General features: G+C 47.5%; 1 protein-coding gene and 1 pseudogene across 1 annotated transcript in view; both read left to right on the top strand.

Moving 5' to 3' along the window:
* The window catches only part of LOC138786775 (zinc finger protein 501-like), a 64,013-nt gene that overhangs the window by 32,883 nt on the left and 12,155 nt on the right, over positions 1-18,975 (top strand). The window lies entirely within an intron of this gene.
* Positions 13,137-16,699, top strand: LOC138787592 (zinc finger protein 84-like; annotated as a pseudogene).

Below are 18,975 nucleotides of genomic sequence, written 5' to 3'. Positions count from 1 at the left end.
GAAGACGGGAGAGAGTAGAGTTTTGAATAGTACTGGAGGAAAATAGAGGAGATGTCAGAAGGGTGGTATCTCAGGGTCCCCGCAGAATCCCTGAGGACCTGCGGAGACCGGGCAGCCGCGCGGTCATTAAGCATCCGTGCTAGTAGGGTGTGGGCCTTATTTCCCTTTTCATAGAAGCGCTGTTTAGAGTACATGAGGAGTTTCTCTACTTTATGTAGTGAAAGCTCTTTAAGTTTAGCGCGCGCCGCCACAAGCCTCCGCAGAACCCCCAGGGAGGGCCGCCGGGCTAAAAGGCGCTCCAAGGAGGCAATGGAGGATCTGGTATTCTGAATCGCTAGCAAAGAATCTCTCTTCTGACGGGAGCTGACCGCTATACAATGACCCCTAACTACAGCTTTATGGGCTTCCCACAAGATCCCCTCTGAGGTAACCGAACCCCCATTTTCTAAGAAGTAGTTAGCAATACTCGACTTAATGGAGTCGCGGGAGGTTTGGTTTTTCAGTAATGTGTCATTTAAACGCCAATGACACTGCCTAGTAGGGGACAGAGGAGCTTTAAATTGCACTATTACAGGGCCGTGGTCTGACCAAGAAATAGGGTCAAGGGCTGCACTCTGTAGGAGTCGGACCGTAGGTATGTTACCAAAGAAGTAGTCTATGCGGGAGTGTAAATTATGGGGGTGAGAAAAGAAGGTGTACCCCCTCTCCGTAGGGTGATCGAGTCGCCATAGGTCATACAGCTTATGAGCACGTATGAGCTTGCGGAACTCGGTTGAGAGTCTGGCTTGATCTACCGGGGCAGGTCGGCCTTGTACTGAGTGTCTGTCCATCTGCTCCGAGAAGGGCAAGTTAAAGTCCCCACCCAAGATTCTAGGAGCCGGGGGATACTTTGACAGTCTATTAAGAACTCTACGGAGAAAGGGTATTTGAGATCGATTAGGGGCATAGATGTTACAAAAGATAAATTGTCGGCCTTGGAGAGTCCCATCTACAATGACAAATCGCCCCCCAGGGTCCACAAATGAGGAGGAGACCTGAATGGGGCATGTTTGAGAAAATAGAATAGCCACTCCAGCCGGGCCCGTAACTCTTTATGCCACTCAGACAGCGAAGGAACCACTACCGTTTTCCAGTGGCGTGGAATGACAGACTTAGCTGCAGCTAGTATGTGTCGGAGCATGCTCTTTTTCTGTGAGGCAAGGGTGCCAGGTAGTAGGGAGAGGAGAGCAATCTGTGGGGTGTGTGGAATCGTTTTGCCTGCGTACTTTTCATAGATGGTAAAGACTCCTTCCCAAAAGCGTTGAAGCAGGGGACACTCCCACCAAATATGGAGAAGGGAGCCCTCCCCACTATGACATCTCCAGCACCTATCGGACACCTCTGGATACATGCGATGCAACAAAGTCGGACACCGATACCAACGAGATAGAATTTTATAATTCTTTTCCTTGGAGTGTGAGTCGAGGGACAGCCCATGTGAGAAGGAGCATATTTTTAGTTCGTCCTCCGGAGTAAAGGTGACACATAGGTCCCTCTCCCAGGCGGAGAAAAAGGGCGGTCTATCAGTGTTGCTCAGGGCAAGAAGAAGAGCATACAATCTGGACAGTGTGCCCGACTCACCCCCCGAGGACAGAATCCAATCATCCAGTTCCGTGAGTTCCGGGCTCGTAGGAAGACCCACTGAGGAAGCATGGAGAAAGGAACAGAGCTGATTGTAAGCAAACCAGGACAAGGTTCTATCGGGACATTGTGCCTGCAAGTCAGGTAGAGTTGGAATCTTAGAGGCTATCAGGAGTTGATGTAACCTAGGAGAGTCGCCTACCCACCAAACCAGAAATGTAGAATGTGTCATACCGGGCCCGAAAGCCGGATTAGCAAACAAGGGGGTCATCGGTCCTGGGCGATAAGAAATTGCATGCCGAGCCACCCACAGGTCCCACACACAAAATACATGCTTAGCCAGGTATGGCCAACCCTGAACACAGTCCCGATCCGTCTGTATGAGCCAGGGCGAAGTGGCCAAAGTCAGAGGTGCTAAGGTCTCCTCAAGAGTCACCCATCGTTTTGTGGTCGAGTTATGGGACCAGTCAATTATCCTGGACATAACGGCCGCAGCATGATACAGGCGGAGGTCCGGTAGTCCCGTCCCCCCCCGCGATTTATGCTTAGTAAGGAGCTTGGCACTCAACCGTGCCCTAGTATTGCCCCACACGTATCTGGCAAAAGCACGTTGAAGCTGTCTAAAGTAAGAAACCGGGACATGAATTGGTACTGTCTGAAAGACATAGAGAAAGCGCGGTAATACATCCATTTTAATGACGTTCATCCGACCAAACCAAGAAAGGAAGGTACGGTGGTATGATTGGAGCATGTGTAATGTCTTACTCTGCAGTGGGAGATAGTTCAGCGGAAACAGCAACTCCAAGCGTGAGGGGATCTGAATTCCCAAGTAGGTAATACTCTCCTTCTGCCACTTGAAGGAAAAATTCTCCTGCAGCAGCGAAAGCTCATGAGGGGTCAGTGAGATGTTGAGACCCTCGGTTTTGGAAAGGTTCACCCTAAAGTTGCTGAGTCCGCCAAACCGCTCAAACTCCTTGAGGACTGCCGGGAGAGTTATGTGTGGGCGAGTAACATATAAGAGCAGGTCATCGGCATAGAGCGCCAGTTTATGATGATCACCCCTAACCTCTATGCCTGTCACGTCGGGATTATTGCGTAGCGCTACAGCAAGGTGTTCCATCGTGATGATGTAGAGCAACGGTGATAAAGGGCACCCCTGTCTCGTGCCATTTTTAATTAGGAAGGCCTCCGACAGGGATCCATTAGTCCTGACCCTGGCCGAAGGGGAAGAGTACAGGGCCATAACTCTGGTGATGAAGTCGGACCCCAGACCCATCTGGGTCAGGGATGCAACCAAGAACTGCCAACGGACCCTGTCGAAGGCCTTCTCTGCATCAACCGAGAGAAGACAAGACCCGGTGGAGGTAGCGGCAGCATGAGCTATCAGCGTGATAGTGCGCAATGTGTTATCCCGCCCCTCCCTCCCCGGGACAAAACCGACTTGATCATAATGTATGGTCTGGGGGATAATCGTATTCAGTCTAGTAGCCAGGACCTTTGAGTACAACTTAATATCACAATTGATGAGCGAAATCGGTCTGTAGCTACTACACTGAGACGGATCCTTCCCTGCCTTAGGTAAAACCACAATGTGCGCCTCCAGGGCTTGCTTCGGGAACCCATTAACCGCCGAGATGGAGTTGAATACCCGTGTCATAAAGGGGAGCAGCCGCTCCTTAAACATTTTAAAAAACCCCGCCGTATACCCATCCGGGCCCGGGCTCTTTCCATTTTTCAGCGCCGTGATAGCTGCCCCTAATTCCCCCTCACCAAAGGGAGAATCCAAATCGTCCTTAGCCTCCTGATTCACCCTCGGCAAAGCCGTGGCCTCAACGTAGTCCCGTATCTTCCCTTCCAGAGTGCGCGCGGGGAGATCAGAATAACGCCCAACCAGGGCATAGAGGGAGCCGTAATAGTTTCTAAATTCAGCGGCAATCAGCCGGGGATCATGAACTTGTGCTCCCGCGCGGTCTCTAAGGAAAGGGACATACGTAGGACCCGTGCGAGGATGTAGATATCGGGCCAAGGCCCTACCACATTTGTTAGCGTTGGCATAAAGATAGCCCTGGTACCTACTCTTCTGATTATTATCAATAGTGGTGATGCAGGTTTTAAGTTGTGTCCTAACCTCTGCCAGTTGTTGCAACAATAGTGGATCTGATGTTCGCTTATGGTGTTTTGACAGGTTGTCTAGAGTACTAAGCAACGCCCTAATCTTAGCTGTGCGTTCCCTTTTCAGCCGGGAGCCCTGCTGAATACAGATTCCCCTTACCACACATTTTAGTGCCTCCCACTGCAGAGGGAGGGGGGTCAAATCATGCTCATGAACTCTTAGAAATTCCGCTATAGCTTTCTCTATCTCTGACTTACAAACCAGGTCCTTCAGCAGCGACTCATTGAGTCGCCATGTCCATTCAGTAGGAACGCCGCCCGGCACAGCCACAGAAAGAAACACAGGACAGTGATCCGACCAGAGTGCTGTGCCTATGGATGCGCTCGGAGAATGAACCAGAGCATTATGAGAGAGGAACAGCATGTCTATCCGACTGTGGGAAGCATGGGCGGGGGAATAGTAGGAATAGTCTCTGTCCGTCGGGTGCAGAATCCTCCATACATCCACTAATCTATAAGTACGGAGGGTATTTGCCACCGAGGTCACAACCGATTTAGGGACGACCGACCTCCCCGTCGAAGTGTCCAAGAGTGGGTCTAGGGTCAAGTTACAGTCGCCCCCCAGGATCAATATACCCTCTAGGAACGTGTCAACCTCTAAAAGTATGTCACTGAGAACCCTGCCCTGGCCCGAATTAGGGAGGTAAATAGAACCCACCGTGTATAAGGTGGAAGCTATACGTATTTTAGCAAAAGCGTACCGACCATTTTTGTCCACGAATGTATCCAGAAGGTCGTGCGGAAGTGATCTGTGGATGGCTATAGATACCCCCTTAGACTTTGCCTCCGGGTTGGTGCTATGTAGCCAGTAGGTGTAATGTCGATTCTGCAGCCGAGGTACATGATCCGCACGGAAATGAGTCTCCTGTAGTAAAAGAATTTGAACATGTTGTTTATGCATAGAATATGTTATGTGAGACCGCTTCGCAGGCTCATTAAGGCCACGTACATTGAATGAGGCCACTTTGAGTGACACCGGAGCCATACTGGCATGAGGTCCAAAGACCAGGGGGGAGGACAGGAACACAGGGGAAAGGAGGGGGACACACAGACAGACAAGGACACCGAGAAACAAATACGAACAAAACACCATAGAAACAAGGGCTTCACAGAAGAAACCCTGTAACTGTAGAGATCTAGACTCTACAGAAAGAAAGAGGTAATTACCAACCAGCGCTCAACGCGCTAACCTATAAATGGAACCTGACTAGCACTGACAAGAGCGGCTCCCGCCGCGAGGTAAACATTAGTGAGTAAACTGATTACCATATCCATCCCCCCAATGAACAAGAAAATAAGTACAGATAGTGACCACAAAAGACAGAACAAACGGGTCATATAAAGACTATGTACCGGGCACCCAGCACTAAGATTCTACAGCCAGGGGCCGCAAAAGAGAGAGGAAAAAAAAAAAAAAAAAAAAAAAAAATGTATATCACATATGCATCATATTGAGAACAAGAGAATACAACAAACTCAAGCTGTAATCGTATAACGTGACAGCGAGGTAAAGTAGTGGCCACACATCCTTCTCAACCTTCAGCCCCCAAATTATTGGTCGGTGGCAGGTTAGCATATCCTGCATCAGGCATGGCCGGGACCAGAGACCACTCTGGTAGTCGCACTTCAGGTAATCCCAGGGCCTGTAGGAAATGAGGAACATCTGCAGGATCTTTGAGGATGTGGCGCTTGCCACCTTGCCTGACCACCAGCTGGAACGGGAACCCCCACATGTAGGGTATCTCTCGGTCACGCAGCATCTCCAGCACAGGACGCAGTGCACGGCGCTGAGACAAAGTATGCCGGGAAAGATCCTGTAGCAGGGTTAAAGAGGCACCATCAAAGTCAATGGATCCTTCCCCCCTAGCTGCCCGCATGATCTCCTCTTTTATGGAATAATAGTGGAGTCGACATATGACATCACGTGGTCTGTTAGGATCAGAGCTGACCGGGCCCAAGGCTCTATGGGCTCTGTCGATTTCCAATTCCTTAGATACCGGGCGTTTGAGGATAGAGCTGAACACCCCTTGCAGGGTAGGGATTAAGTCCACTGTTTTAGTCGCCTCGGGCAGACCCCGTATCCTAATATTGTTGCGCCTGCTCCTATTTTCGTTGTCATCGTGCAGGCGATACAGCTGAGCAATGTGATAATCATGCGCATCCACACGGGTCACAGCCTCCTCTAATTGCACAGAAACAGCAGCATGGTCTGCAGCTAACTCCTCCACCTTAGCATCAGTGGTTTGGATGGCTGTTCTAATAGATGTGAGCTCTTGTTTATAGGAGTTTTCAAGCCGCTGCACAAAATGTTCCAGCTCCTGCCGTGTGGGCAGTGATTTCATGTACTCCTGCCAGTCCCATGGCGGGGATGTCTGTGAGGGAGACTGGGTGAGGGCTGGGGTAGACCCTGGTGCTGTGAGGCCACCATGAGCAGGGAGGGAAGGAGACGCCATGTGCTCTGGGGAAAATGGCGCCGCCGCCACAGACAGCGTGCTGCTGCTGACTGCCTCCACCACAGGGGAAGCTCTTGGAGGAGTCTCCCCGCCACTCACCCTCGCCGGATCAATCCCGGAGTTCGCCGCTGCCACCGCACTGCCCGTAGCTGACCTTGGGCCCTTTTGCTTGCCCCGGGGCGCTTCCTGCACGTCCGCCCGACCGCCCCTCACTTCCGGCGGGGGAGCCCGCGGCCGCGCTCCGGCCTGAATAAAGGTGTCCAGGCTGCTCTGTCGGGGCGCCGAACGGAGACACCGGGTGCCTGCTTGTGTCTGCCGCCCGTTCCTGCTCATGTGGCCACCAGAAGAGCGAGTTGCAGGAGGGATGGAGCGGTGTAACGGAGCCTCGCGGCGGGAGCACTGCAGCTCTGCGTCCTCACTCCTCCATCGCTAGGCCACGCCCCCCGTTTGAGATAGTTAATCGTTAACGATTATGCGAACGATAATTGTCCGGTGGAATAGGGCCCTTAGTTTCTGTAGAAAAAGCCGCAGGGATGGGGGGGTCGGGGAGAGCCACTCGTGCAATATTGATTTCTTGGCGGATAAATAACAATAAGTCATCCGCGAAGGCCGATACTAATTTCCTTAGAGCCCGCCTAAATACCGTGGTAGGAAGAATTTGTGTGTAATAAACGAAGAAGGGGGTCTATAGAAAGGTTAAACAGAAGATGGGACAGGGGGCATCTGTGAGGAGTTGAGTCCGTTTATTGTAAAACAGGTTTGGGCATTTGTCTGGAGACAGGAAAAGGAGAGAAAAAACAGCTCCGCAATTGCGATATCCAAGTGATATCTCCAAGAACTGTGTTAAATTTTTCCAATTGTTTCTTTTTCCCGTGAGAGACATATGCTATGATCTGCCCTCTCAGAAACCAAGAAATTGTCTATTCTGGAGAAAGAATTATGGACATGAGAAAAGGTATATTCTTTGGAACCATTTTTCATGGGTCACATAGAGAAGATTGGGCCAAGACAGAGAATAGTGTTTGGTTGGCCTGCGTTGTATGTGACGATCTGTCTAACTGGGGGTCTAGGGCGACATTAAAATCTCCCCCCACACACACACACTAGAGCAGGGGTACTCAACAACATTTAGTGAAGGTCCACTTACCAGGGTCTATTGTCAGGTGAAGGTCCGAGCTTAACATCAGTAGGAAACGTGTTTCGTTAATTTTCACTAATGTTCTACTATTTACATACAGAATTGCTGCTTATTAGCAGGAAAACTGGCATTTTTTCTCTCTCACCAGCACCTTAATGTTGGGTACAAAGGTGGTGACTGGCCTTGTAGTATATAGCCCCCCTGTTGCTCCCCCAGTAGTATATAGCCCCCCTGTGCGCTCTCCTCCTGTAGTGAATAGCCCCCTGTGAGCTCCCCCCAGTAGTATATAGCCCCCCTGTGCTCTCCCCCTGTAGTATATAGCCCCCTGTGAGCTCCCCCCAGTAGTATATAGCCCCCTGTGAGCTCCCCCCAGTAGTATATAGCCCCCCTGTGAGCTTCCCCCAGTAGTATATAGCCCCCCTGTGCTCTCCCCAAGTAGTATATAGCCCCCCCTGTGAGGTCCCCCCAGTAGTATATAGCCCCCCTGTGCTCTCCCCAAGTAGTATATAGCCCCCCCTGTGAGGTCCCCCCAGTAGTATATAGCCCCCCTGTGCTCTCCCCCTGTAGTATATAGCCCCCTGTGAGCTCCCCCCAGTAGTATATAGCCCCTCCAGCAGTATATAGCCCCCCTGTGCGCTCCCCCCAGTAGTATATAGCCCCCCCAGTAGTATATAGCCCCCCTGTGCGCTCTCCCCCTGTAGTATATAGCCCCCTGTGAGCTCCCCCCAGAAGTATATAGCCCCCCAAGTAGTATATAGCCCCCTGTGCTCTCCCCATGTAGTATATAGCCCCCAGTGCGCTCTCCCCTTATAGATGGCCCCCAGACAAAAAAAAACAAACAACCCACAACTCACCTAGCACCTCGTTCCCCGCTGCGCCGTCTTCTTCTCTTCTCCTGTCGGTCCGGCCCCCGGCTGATACGCGCTCTCTGGGGACGTCACGGGGATTCCCCAGCAGAGCGTGCATCAGTGACCTCAGTGTACGCCGCCAGCCTGTACTTCCCGGAAGTACAGGCCGGCGGGGTACACTGAGGTCTGAGGTTTGCGCTCTGCTGGGGAATCCCCGGGACGTCCCCTAGAGAGCGCGTATCAGCCGGGGGCTGGACCGACACTGCCCCCAGCCCCACAGGCATACTGACATCTAAGGACAGTACGCCTATGGGACGGGAGGCAGTGTGGTGGGGAGCAGGACCTCCTAACCGCCCCGGATCCGGTCCGTCCCGGGCGGTTAGGAAGTCTGACCAGGGGCTCGGACCACGGTCCGCCAGTTGAGGACCCCTGAACTAGAGGATGTTGTTTTTTCGTGGTTAAGAGCTGTAGGATGTTAGAGTAAAAGGCTGCATTAGGAGCATATGTGTTCAGGACAGAGTATCTAGTGTCATGGATAGTAATGTCCAAAAATATATATCTAGCATCTGGATCTATGATTTGATCATGAATTGTGTGAGGAAGATCTCTATTTATGAGAATTGCCACCCCTCGTGATTTGTTGGAGTAGGGGGCCAAGATACAAGTGCCTATCCATGGAGCTTTAAGAGTGGATTTGTCCCCAGACTGCCAGTAAGTTTCTTGAAGTAGCGCTAGTTGTGGTTTAAAGCGATAGAGATGTGTCAGGACTCTTACGTTTAACCGGGGAATTAAGTCCCGCCACATTCCACGAGAGCAATTTCAGGATGAGTGTTGGCGCATTGGATTTTGGTGCTGTCATCCTATACCTGATCTGAAGAGACGATGAAACAAAGAGACAAACCAGTGGCTCCCCGACACCCGTCCCAGCGAACAGGAACCGCAGGAGCAAAAAGGGAGGAGGGTGACTCGCGCAGCCTGCCGCACACTGCATGAGGAGAAATAGGAAAAAATATGGTTATTAGCCTGCAGAGAACAAAACTTGCATAATGATGAGCAAAGAGCAATATGTACATATACAGTAGTACGCTCATCATTTAAAGAGGCAGAAGAAGTAGCAAAGAAAACAAATTATCATCATGGGATCTGCTATGAGTGAATATCATTAATCATTTGGAATAAAGTGATGTTTGGCAGCTGCTGAGGGTTCGGCCTTCTGAGGTGACTCTCAGACAAGCCGGATATTGCAGATAGAAGCAGATGCCATTGTCCACCAGGTGTCTGCAGACTTCTGAGAAGGTTTTGCGCTGAGGAAGAGAAATCTTGAAAAATCAGAATCCGGTGTCCTCGGATGGTCGGCGGGCCTTTTTGTTTGTAGGTATGTAGGATTCGTTCCTTGGTAAGGTAATGAAAAAATTTAGCAATGACCGGTCTCGGATTATTACGATGCTCAGCAGACTCTCTACTCAGACGATGGGCTCTTTCGATGGGAGGCATGATATGTTCCGTTGGTAGGTCCAGGGCCTTTATGAGGTCTTGTGCTAGGACTGTGAACAATTCTTCCCCTTTAATTGACTCAGAAATGCCAATGAATCGGAGATTATTCCTCCGATTCCTATTTTCCAGATTCTCAAGGCGATCTAGGAGTTGTTTCGTCTGAGTTTGTTGGGTGGAGAGCGAGGTTGGGCTAGAACCTATGTTATCTTCTGAGGCGCCGACTCTTTTTTCCAGCTCTCCAATACGTTGTGAATTGGATGTAATTTGGGATAACGCATTGTTAATCGAAGTGTGCAGGACTTCAAGGCGTTTGTCAAACAGTGGCAAAAGGATACTGGACTGCCTGGGCGACTGCTGTAGCCTGTGCAGGTTTGGCAGTAGTGAAGTCCTCTCCTCCAGGAGACAGAGAATTCGGGGAAGAAGAAGGCGGAGGGGTAGGCAACTTTTTAAAGGACATGGTGTCCGAAGAGGAAGATGGAGTTGCGACCTGATGGGGTAGCTTCCCTTTAGTTTGCTTGACTTTGTCTGTTTTTTGAGTAGGGATTGAAGGGAAGTTCGACTTGTTGGTGCGTCGAGATCGTCCCGTTGTCTGGGGAGTAAGGAATTTGTCCATATCCGAATGAGGATGTAAAATCTATTGGCGCTGATCCTTGGGAGGTAAGCTAGGCCATGTCACTGAAGTTGAAAAATCTTAGGTGCTGATGAGAGTACAGACAGTCTGGTCCGCATCGGACTTGGCCTCCGGCTAAGTGTGGGCCTCACAAACGTGCGAGTAATAGAAAGTGGTCACTGCGAGGTGTACCGCACCGGAGGTCAATTAATCACGGTACAAAGGGCTAAATGGTGGAGAGAGAGTCACTGCTTTTTATGGAGCTCCATCGTATATTACAGTATGGAAACATGAAGTGATTGGTGGTTTGGGTTTACATAGACTGGTTGTTGGCCACCAGTACGCCAGGGGGAGAGCTTGTGGATGTTTTAGGGCACACTGAGCAAAAGCAGCTGAATTTCTGCGCTGAATCAGCGCTGAAATTTCAGCTGTTAAAATAGGTGCAAAGCTAATTTCCATTGTGTTGAATGGAAATTCTGCTCTGCAGTTCACACGGTGGAATTTCCGCACTAAATGTTCCGCGGCTAATCCGCTTTCCGCCAGAAGAATGAACATGTTCATTCTTCCGCTAGTGGAAGCCTATACAAACCAATGGGGCTCTGATTTTCAGTTTCAGCGCGGAATGCGCGCGTATTCAGCGCGTAATACAAGCGGAAATTACGCGCTGAATCAGCGCTGAAATGGGGGAAAAAAGGGGGCGGGGAGGATTCTAGTATATATTTTGGTATAGTCTAGTTTACTCGCCAAATACTCGCTGAATGCATGCGGATTCAGTGCGGATTCCTCGAGTATTCCGCGCTGAATTTGTTGAGCTGATTACGAGCTGAACACTTTCCTAGCGGAATACGCAGGGATTCTGCTTACATTCTGCTTGGAATTCAGTTGATTTCAGGCGGAAATATTTCCTCGCGTAATCCACCCCTTTTGCTCTTTGTGAACGTAGCCTTAACACAAATGTTTTTCCACTGAAAGGCCAGCATAGCGGCACAAAATGAGGTAAAAAAATGTTCAAACAAGAGCACAAGTGTTGCAATGCAATTAAACATTCGGCCAGTAGGTGGCGCTGTGTGCTTGAATACAACTGTTGGAGGAACTTTGAGTACAGTAAATGATTGGAGCCAAAGGGAGGAAAGAGAAAGATAGAAATACAGTGGTGCCTTGGATTAGGAGCATAATTCGTTCTGGGACCGCGCTTGTAATCCAAATCCACTCTTACACCAAAGCAAATTTTCCCATAAGAAATCATAGAAATGCAGACAATTGGTTCCACACCCCAAATATAATGATTTATTATTCTAGTGGACAATAGAGGCTTCCTTAGAAATGGAAGCTGAGTGATCCTAGTTGTGGTGCTGCTGTGCAAGTATTATGTTCCTGGATTAGGAGTCAGGCAGGGGAAGGCTGCTATTGTTGTTTTCCCGCACTACGCGGTGAGTAGGGGGAAGGAGGACCCCAAGATGGCCCCCAGCCATGCGGACCAGGGAGCAGGGAGGTACAGGACGCCTCGATGGTGTGTGGGGTCTGCACTGGGGGTTTGAGAGCCGAGACCCCCGATGCAGCAGCAGAGTAACTCCTGGCGATGATTGGAGTCAGGTGCGGGGACCGCTCCCTCACAGTGGAGGGCCTGGCGGCGGGAGGGTGATATGCTTACTAACCTCCCTTTAGGTGCGTGCGGTGTCGGCCCCAGCCGGTTCCGGTGAGTCTCGTGGGGTAGGAGCTGTCTGACTGCGGCCGCCGGTCTCGGCAGCATGCCGCTTGTCTTTAGTGGGGAGCCCCTTATTATGGCTCAACTGCTGCCCCTTTCTGTTCCGGGTCTTGGGTGAGCAATTTCGGGTTGAAAGTAGGGGTATTCAGGGCAAAAAACACTCTTTTTGGGTGCCTCTCAGGACGGAGCTCCAGCCCGCGCGTCTGCTTTGGTTCTCTATTCAGCCTAAATTCTAATATACAGCACAGTCCCAGCGGACAATATATCAGTCTCCTGCTGCTGCATCTGTAGTGACTGGCCTAGTCTTACTGCGTACCTGTTGTGAATTAAAAAAAAAAATCGACAGCGGTTCTGATCGCAAGCAGTTATGTAATATACTCACTTTAATTTATTTTTTAAACTATATGTCTAAATCTAAGGGTCCGTGCTCCTTTGTGACAACATTTGGTCTTTTCTCAGTTAAAAAAAAAAACCAATCACAGAAAGTCCCGGCGCTCACAGACATGGCTCGGTAATGGCTGACAGAGTTCTTTGAGCACTAAAATTCTCAAGTGTTTGTTAGGGTTAGGAATTTTTAGGAAGAGTCGAGAATTTTTCAGTGATCATGATTTGACCATTACACTTAGTTTAGATGCAGGAAAGGCCTCCGACAAGACCTCATGGCCCTTTATTCTCACCACTATTCAGTGTAGACGGTTTGGTCCTATATTCTCCCAATATATTATAGCTTATACAGAAACTGACGGCAACTCCAGATTAACAGACATAATACTTTGCCCTTCGACATCTTCACAGGAACAGCACAAGGTTGCCCCCTCTCCCCCTTCTCTCTAATCCCTCTCTCTGTCTCTTACTATACCACATACACCCTGTAACACCCTCCGCACAGTCACCACCATACTCTGTGATATTACCATGACTGCATTAGCAGAGGATGTACTTCTTATCATCAGGAACCTTCTCTCTACTCTCTCCCCTTTGTTGGGCGACCTCCAGGCTTTAGGTAATGTAGTGTCCCAGTACAGCTGAGCCACTACATCTTGTATACCACCTGTCTATAGGTGACTCAATCTGGGAGGTGTTACACTCTGGGATGATGGCTGCCTTTCTGCAATATCTCCACTTGGTGTCTCACTGGAGGGAAAAGGCTTACATTTCTTCCTTTCTGGTATGTTCCCCACCAATAGGAGGATGGTCCCAGTCACCCCTATGTAGGTCCCTTGGTTCCTGGTGGGATGGCGTCAGTCAGTTGGATGGAGACTGTAGTATTTGTGAGAGTTTGAGAGAAAGTAACTGTGCAGTGTTAAGCCCAAAGCTGGGGTAACTGTCACCTGGGTTCCATCCTGCCTACGCCAGGAATCCGTCTAACCACTCAGGACAAACCAAAACAGAGATTGATCCATAGTGGGACAAAGAACCTAAGCTGAAGTATTCCACTGATACCTGCTCAGTTTTCTCGAGGAACCTTGAGGGGTTAGCTTCTCCCAATAGTTCAAGCCTGGGACTCGTGCTATCAAAGCTGACAGTCACTGGACTTGTTTGGTAAAAGGCGGTCTTATTCTCTACTTATTCTAACCGTGAGTATGAGGTCCTCTTCTTATACAACACTAGGCTATCTTACACAACCATCCTGGCAGAGTACTGCACCAATTAGCCAAGGTCACCTAGACAGTCCCTGAAACTGAAGTCAAGCAACACTTCTGCTTCTTCTACCTTCTACTATCAGTCACTACCTCAAGCACTATCACCTGTACCTGCACCTACAAAAGATATTTCACCTGGATTGTACTGAAGTTCTCAAGTGAAGTTATCTTTACTTGGCAGAACAAGAATCCTCTTCCATCTCCTATAAGAACCCAAATCTGATTGGGGCTGGAACTTTCCAGGTGTTCGGGCATATAACATAGCAATAACCTCCAGTCCAGCTTCCTGATACCATCTGCAGTGACCAGACATGGAGGGAAGATGGATCAACCTGTCCCAACTGGATTTCATATTTTAGAATCCATGTTGAAGGCAACATCTGCCCAACCTCCCCCCCTTCCCCCTAAGTAGCCAGGTATGCCCCCTGTTTGTCCCCCTGTATGTATTTATGTGTATATATAATATATACTCTCATACACACACTGTCCCCTCGGAGCAGTGCTATATACTTACCTTTCATGTTCCAACACTGTCTCCGGCCTCACACACAGAGCGCCTGCCAGCTGAGAGCACTGCTGCTGGAATAGGCACCGAGTATAGTAAGTAGCCGGGGGGGGGGGGGGGTTCAGTGTGTCCTGCATTGGGGAGAAACCTCCTCCACCCTGACAGTATAGGTCCTGGTCCGGGGAGTTGCTGTAACGTCTCTTGTTCAGGGAGGGTAATCCAGAGAGCTGTGTGGAAGGGTCTGAGCACTTACCAAGGACGTATGTAGCCAGAGAACGGCCGGTTGGTGACGTCACTGCACCACGTGACTTATGCAGAAAATTAGAGAAAGTCATGATCTGCCCCCAGTAACGCCATGCTGGTTGGGGTCCAGCAGGTTATCAGTATGTAGGGGGTCAGTAGTCCTATTTTTTATTTGAGAAGAGTTTTAATTACTTTTACTACTAAGGACGTCATCTCCCCGGCCTCCAGCTTCTATATTCTTCTCCCTGACACTTCCTGTGGATGGGAACAGATCTGATCATTCATATTATATTACATAAAAAAGAGTAACTTTCCATGTCTGCAATATGTTTAAGCTTCTATTACTGGGAAATCAGAGAAATGGTGTTTTCTCCTTTGCAGATGATTCTACCAGGAGCTCAGGGGGACATCAGATCTCCTCAGAGGAACATATCACACAAGATACATATGAGGAGCCGTCCACTATCCCAGATACACCCTCAGCCCCTCACAGCAAAGATCTCTCATCTCATCCTGTTATACAAGTCCCATCTTCTGCTTCATCACAGCAAGCTGACATTTACAGAGAAGACGATGAACATCAAAGAGAAAATACGGGGAAGCCTCGGTTTTCATGTTCACAATGTAAAAGTATTTTTGCTCGTAAACGATATCTAAAGAGACATCAGAAAATTCACACAGAAGAGAAGCCATTTTCCTGTTCAGAATGTGGGAAATGTTTTACTCGGAAACCAGATCTTGTTAAGCATCAGCGAACTCACACAGGGGAGAAACCATTTTCGTGTGCAGAATGTGGCAAATGTTTTACTCGGAAATCAAATCTTGTTATCCATCAAAGATTCCACACAGGGGAGAAGCCATTTTCATGTTTAGAATGTGGGAAATGTTTTGCTTATAAATCAAATTTTCTTGAACATCAACAAATTCACACAGGGGAGAAACCATTTTCATGTTCAGAATGTGGGAAATATTTTACTCACAGATCAAGTCTTCTTAAACATCAACACATTCACACAAGGGACAGCCATATTCATGTTCAGAATGTGTGAAATTTTTTATTGAGAAATCAGATCTTGTTAAGCATCAGAGAACTCACACAGGGGAAAAGCCATTTTTATGTTTGGAATGTGGGAAACGTTTTATTCAGAAATCAGATCTTGTTAGGCATGGGAAAAATCACTCGGGAGAAGCCACTTTCATGTTCGGAATGTGAGAAATGTTTTAATCAGAAATCAGAACTTGTTATGCATCACAGAACTCACACAGGGGAGAAGCCATTTTCATGTTCAGAATGTGGGAAATGTTATCAAAGGAAGTCAAAACTTGTTGAACATCAAAGAATTCACACAGGAGAGAGGCCATTTTCATGCTCAGAATGTGGAAAATGTTTTACTCAGAGATCAAAGCTTGTTACCCATCAAAGAATTCACACAGGGGAGATGCCATTTTCATGTTCAGAATGTGGAAAATGTTTTACTCACAAATCGGGTCTTGTTACTCATCAAAGAATTCACACTGGGGCAAAGCCATTTTCGTGCCCAAAATGTAAAAGATGTTTTGCTCGGAAATCAGTTTTTGATAGACATCAAAGATTTCACTAAGGTGATAAGCCATTTTCATGTTTAGAATGCGGAAAATGTTTTATTGAGAAATCAGATCTTGTTAGGCATCAGAGAACTCACACAGGGGAGAAGCCATTTTCATGTTCGTAATGTGGGAAATGTTTTATTCAGAAATCAAGTCTTCTTTACCATAAAAATATTCACACAGGGGAGAAGCATTTTTTATGTTCAGTTTGTGGAAAATGTTTTAATTTGAAATCACATCTTGTGGTTCATGAAAAAAATTCACAAAAGGGAGCAGCCATTTTCCTCTTCACAATGAGGTTAATGCATATAAAGAATTCTAAATGATTATGAAGGAAAATTCTATAGTGAAAAATAGAGATGAGTGAATGTACAGTAGGAACGAAGGGAATGGCTTCTTTCCTATCTGTATTCTGCTCATCAGACTGTCGGCTTTGAAGTCTGCTTGAAAAGATGGATCCAGTCCTGGGAAACTTCTCCCAGTTTCATAGATTGCAGCCTGATGAGCAGATGTCAGATAGGAACAAAGTGATTCCCTTCATTTCTTCTGTAAATTTGCTCATGTCTAGTAGAATAGTTCTGTGTATAGTATTAGTAACTGTACTCACTGCACTTACTGACAGCAGCTCCCTGTGTACCCCATAGAGCTATAATCAGCCTCCCCTCTGCCCTTGGTGAGACTAACAATACCTTCCATAGTGTTATTATCGATTCAGTCTCCTTCCCTAAGTTCTAAGCTGCTGCTTTCTGCTGAAGACACAAAAATCTGTGTGTGAGCTTTTCTCTCTGTTGTAAACAAGTCCCTATCTGCAACTTCTGCATTACAAAGAAGCTACAGAGTTTCAGATAAAGGCTATGATGACACTAAGTAAAAGTAAGATAAAAGGTGTCGATTTATTATTTTCTGACGTCTTTTGCAAACAACGGACGTTATTTTTTAAGTTCACACCCATTTTTCCTTTTTTCACCATTCTTACTATTAAATGGTAGCCAAACCGCGAAATAAAAGATGTCAATTTCAACAGAAAAATTGTAGTGAGAACATAGCCAAAGCCTGCCAGGGACTTGTTTACATCGCCGTCTCAGAAGGGAGGGGGAGACAGAGAGAAAAGCTCTTTAGCAGAAAGTAGCAGTTTAGAACTGGGGGAAGGAGACTGAATAGATAATAAATATGGAAGGAATTGTTAGTCTCACCATGGGCAGCAACATATGAAAAGTTATGTATTAACAGAATACCCCTTCAACCCCTTAAAGGTGTACTCCAGCTAAAAGCTTTTTTCACAGTAATTGAAACATATTACATGTAATATGCTCCAATCACCTATCTGTCCCCTTCCCTATTTTTCCCCCCTCAACCCCCCACCAGGAAGTGAAGTAAACTCATTCTTACCTAATGACTATTAACCCCAGGCTGCTCTGTGGAAGCCATTTTGTGACGAGGGAGGCGGGTCTAAGCCTTGTTAGGCCAGCCTACCTTTGTTAGATGACTTAGGTTGCTCAGCTCTGATTGGCTGAACAAGATGTAAGCCATCTAACTGTTTTACAGAGACAGTTAGACATTACAGGAGACCAAGTGTATCATGGGAAAGCCCAAACCAGGAAGTAAAGAAAAAATTAAGCCACCAACTGGAGCTTCAGGGACCTGCAAACAGCGGAAAATCCAAACTGAGACAGACTCTGGAGGGAGGAGATAAATGTAAAAACTATGATTGATTGATTTTTTTTGTTTGGGGGGCTTCCATGTTTACGTAATTCACTTTACGGTAAAACTGGCATTTTTTCTTTATTCTATAGGTCAGTCTGAACACAGCGTTTTTTAACCTTTTACTATTTTTATTAGCAGTAAAACTTTTTTTTTTTTTGCAAATAGTTGTATTTAAAATGGCCGTATTGTGACTCTTATAGCGCTTTTATGTTTTCATCTACAGGGTCGTATGGGGTGTCATGTTTTGCGCCATGACCTCTAGTTTTTATTAGTAACATTTCTTGCTTTCTAGATCAGATGCATTGATCACTTTTTATAAAAAATTTTTATACATAAAATGTCATTCTAAAAAAGCAATCTCTGCGTTTTTTTACCACTTTTTGTTCATGCCGTTCACCGTGTGGGAATAGTATTGTGTTATCTTAATAGATCGGACGATTACGCACGCTACGGTATATATGTTAATTAGCTTTATTATTTTTATGTGTTTTATGTATAGAATGGGAAGGGGGGGGGGTGATTTTCACTTTTATTGGGGGAGGGGCTTTGGGACATTTTTAAAACTTTTATTGATTTTTTTTTATTTTACACTTTTTAAGACCCCTTAGGAGACTTTTACATTTATACATTAGACTACATGCACTGATCCTTGCTATGCCATAGCATAGCAGGGATCAGTGTTATCTTTGATCTTCTGATAGAGCCGGACTGTGGGCTGTGGCAGACTGAATCAGAAGATTGAAGACCTGACTGCATGGAGGAAGGTAAGAAACCTCTGGCAGTCAGGCCATGCGATTGGGACCCCCGCAGACACACTGCGGGGGTCCCGATTGGTAAGTGACCGGAGATGCTGCCGTCTCTAACACTTAAACGCTGCGATTGTGGCACGATTGCAGCGTTTAAGGGGTTAATGGCGGGCGGCCATTGAGGGTGACTGCCTGGCTGCAGAAAGCAGCCGGTCCTCACCGGCTATGGAGCGAGCTCAGCTCATGAGCCCGCTCCATAGCCCGGGACTCTGGCAGGGCCTACATTTACGTCCTCCTGTGTTAATGCCTAGGCAGTGGGGGGTGTAAATGTACGTCCCCGGTCGTTAAGGGGTTAAGTATAAATTACTATAAATATTTCTTTTGTCTTTTATCCCGCATTTTATCCCCTACAGTCATGTGATTCTTTATCTTGTGCCAGAATTTCTGTTGAAGAATTGGGGGAAAACAACCCAAAAAACACCAATATGTATATAGAAATGATGTTTT

Source organism: Dendropsophus ebraccatus, chromosome 3 (assembly GCF_027789765.1).
Source record: "Dendropsophus ebraccatus isolate aDenEbr1 chromosome 3, aDenEbr1.pat, whole genome shotgun sequence".
Lineage (NCBI taxonomy): Eukaryota > Metazoa > Chordata > Amphibia > Anura > Hylidae > Dendropsophus > Dendropsophus ebraccatus.
The sequence above is the reverse complement of the archived record's forward strand: the minus strand, read 5'-3'. Positions and strand labels throughout refer to the sequence as shown.